The sequence below is a fragment of the Palaemon carinicauda genome, chromosome 30 (genome assembly GCF_036898095.1).
Source record: "Palaemon carinicauda isolate YSFRI2023 chromosome 30, ASM3689809v2, whole genome shotgun sequence".
In the NCBI taxonomy this organism is placed as follows: domain Eukaryota; kingdom Metazoa; phylum Arthropoda; class Malacostraca; order Decapoda; family Palaemonidae; genus Palaemon; species Palaemon carinicauda.
In genome coordinates, this window is record NC_090754.1 from 53519706 (window position 1) to 53523196 (window position 3491).

At 34.1% G+C, this 3491-nt stretch overlaps 1 long non-coding RNA gene across 1 annotated transcript in view; it reads right to left on the reverse strand.

Annotated features, from left to right (window-relative positions):
• The window catches only part of LOC137623112 (uncharacterized), a 90808-nt gene extending 90304 nt beyond the window's left edge, over positions 1–504 (reverse strand). The window contains exon 1 of the long non-coding RNA XR_011040555.1: positions 371–504. This is a non-coding gene — a long non-coding RNA (uncharacterized lncRNA). The remainder of the gene's footprint in view (positions 1–370) is intronic.
• Between the last annotated feature and the right edge of the window lie 2987 nt (positions 505–3491).

A 3491-nucleotide genomic window follows, 5' to 3' on the forward strand; every position in this document is an offset into this window, starting at 1 on the left:
TTACCTTTTTTACATTTACGTCCAAACTGGTGATTTAAGCCTATATACGTATTGAAAAGCCTGTCAAAATTTTGAGATATGAGAGAATATATTGAAATAGGTCCTTAAATATCCTGTATATAGATTGGAGAGTCAATTCAGAACTCAAATCACATTGAACAATGTCTTAGTAAATGACAATGAATAAAGACACTAGGATACTCTTCAAAGATGGCCGTCAACATACCTTGGAATATATGCCCAGATACAAAAACTTTTCGATAATACACAATCAAACCTTCAAAAGATACTGATTATTCGAACTTGACTTTTGAATTAAAAACATCCTCGAAAATGCAAGAAAACCAAACTTTAAAAAGCCAGCAATTACCTTAAATACTTCTTGTTTATGTAGGCACTAGTTAAACAACACGTCTTCTCGAAATGATGTCTGTAGCTTCAATGACTCTACAGCAGCTCGCACAAAGGCGGCCTTCAACCAATCAGAGACGACCACCACATCCAGCAGTTCTATCACCTCTTTTCATTGGCGTTCCCGGCTACCAGCTTTGTAAACTGTTCTCTTATTAGTTGGTTGGACTCAAGTCTTCAAAAATACATTCGCCAAAGAACAAGTAAAGTGTAGAAACAAATGTTTTACGTTATCATAAGTTACTTACTGAACGCGACTGCCAGTTATATTTACATTAGTTTACGCTCTATAAAGAAAGAAAACGAATAGTTCCATATTATAGAGAGAAAACTATTCTTATTGAATGGGATACCTAAGTATATTACGTGACAATGCAATGGTTATCGCAAAACATAATTTCACCATTATTTCAGCAAGGATTTTTTATCAATCACTTTAGAAATATTATCTTGATATATCTATTAAGATTCAAGATTTAATTTGAACTAGATTTAACTCAATAAAAGGAATCTATCGACAAACGGTGACGGTAAACAATTCATATACTTGGATTGAATTTTGGAATTGGGTCATATGGCACGGTGCCGGGTCTGGGAGGCCATTCAGGGCCACGGTGAAGCTAGGGGAGTTACTGTAACACATACCGTATACCACCAGAGGAGTACTGTTGGCAATAGCTCCTCAAGGAAAGCAATATTTGCTAGCTCTACCTGCATTCGTATTACTAGCAAAGGAAGGGGTCTTGCCTAAAGAGCCTTACAAATATTTTGTACATACCAGGAATGGTAATCACTTATTAATTGTATTATTTTTTATATCTATTACTGATGGGTTTATTCAATTGTTTGAGCTAGCAGTAGTTCTAGTTGGTCAATAATAGGAATTAGTAGTCTAAATGCTTTAAAACATTCTATTCTTATAAATGTAAGTACATAAACATTGTAACAATGGATGTTTTACAGCTTGCAATACATTGTATCTCATTTTAATTGTTATAAATCTGCCATCAAACACATACTACACTGACTAAGAATAAATAATAAAAGCCAGTCCACAGTCAACATTCTAAATTCTCAAAGTAGAACCATCAAAAATACACCTTGATTGCTCTGTTTAAATCAGTTCGATATAAATTCTAGATATTCATCCAATTCCAGGTTATGAGAGCTATAGCTCTGCGTTATACATTTTAATTCTGATTACTATATCCAGTATAACAAGTTTCTTTCTCACGGCATCTCTGATTAATCACACAACTGTTAAGAAACAAACACCAGCTACTGTGCGCCTAGACATTATAATAAACTGCCAACTGAAATGAAGGACCTTAAAGGAGCAATTGAATTTAAGAAGAAACTAAAGACAATACTTTTCACAAGATCATATGATTTGGAAGATGCTACAATCAAAGAATTGTATAAGTTATAATGAAAATGTTTCGTTAGATGATTGATATGGACCCGCCCGAGAAGCAGTTCACTCGACTTCAGTGGAGGGTTGGATTTAACCCAAAACAAGTAAACAACTTATCATCGTACCATAAAGGAAATACAGTCGGCGAACAAGCTCTTGTTTTATAAGGAAGTTTAGTATTTCGTTATGACTGTAGAGAAAAGTTCTATCCCTTACCCTAGCTTCATGGAAATCTAGTTTAGGAAAATCAAGATGATTTCAACAGTTTCAAAGCCTGTTTAAATCTGGATATCAACGCTTACTCTGGTTCGTCGAACCATCATGGAAATTAGTTATACGTCTTCTACTATCTCAACATTTCATAATGTAGTCTTCATGATTATTATTATTATTATTATTATTATTATTATTATTATTATTATTATTATTATTATTATCATCAATTGCTGAGCCACAACCCTAGTTGGAAAAACAATGCTATAAGCCCAGGGGCTCCAACAGGGAAAATAGCCCAGTAAGGAAAGGAAACAAGGAAAAAATACATATTTCAAGAATATTAAAATAAATATCTATGTAAACTATAAAAGCTTCAACAAAACATGAGAAAGAGAAATTAGATAGAATAGTGTAATATCAGGCTTTAGTAAAGGAATGGTTTAAATCTTTGTAATTGACCAACTTCAGCTTTACAAACGAACACCTTTCATGAAAGTTATGAACTCGTACTCTTAACTGAACACAGGCTTCTAGAATGCATTCACAACACCAGATATCTCACGGCAAACAATTATCACTCCCAGACTATGAACAGTGGCAAGAATTTACAGCAATGACTTCTGAATCAGATAAAAAAAAAATACATGGATCTGTCAAGAAACTACTACCAGCTCTTTTACTAGTTTAATAGTGTGTTCATGGTCACTTCGAAAACTTACGTCTACATAGGTCCTCTAATCTGTCTAACCTTTGAGGTTGAATGTCCCATTTTTCTAGTCTAGTCAGATATTTCCTTTGTGAAAGAAAATGGCACTTCAACGTTATTACTGCTACAATTGAGAGCCGAAAGAGGTATCTGAAAGTTACATACCCTTCGAGATGACCACAAATAACACCTCGGACTGCAAAAAGATTTATATGACAAAACCAATAACTAATAGCCCGCTGTAATACAGTTAATAGGTTACTCCCGAGAATCGTACACACCACTTAACAGTTCTGTTTGAATTCCTAATCCTCTTGCGAGGTGCTTTGCCTTCTGACTGAGCTCCTTCCACACCGTGCGCGGACAGAGTGTCGAAAGACGAGTGTCGAAGGACAGAGCATCGAAGGACAAAGTGTCGAATGGACAAAACGTCGAACAGACAAAGTGTCGAACAGACAATGTGTTGAAATTATAAAAATGATAAATGATAAAATATAAATGATAAAAAGAGAGAGAATACAGTATCCATTTAACTAACGACCTAATTAACCTTTAACTATATAATAATGTTTACATTGGTATATCCTTACATATAACTATACAACAATGTTTACAATGATATATCCTTACATATAACAATTCTTACATTGTTATATTCTTACATGCATATTCTAGAGAGAGATAGAGAGAATATATATACGGTATTCAGTCTGTTAGAGATTTCTCACCAGTTAACTTCCTTCG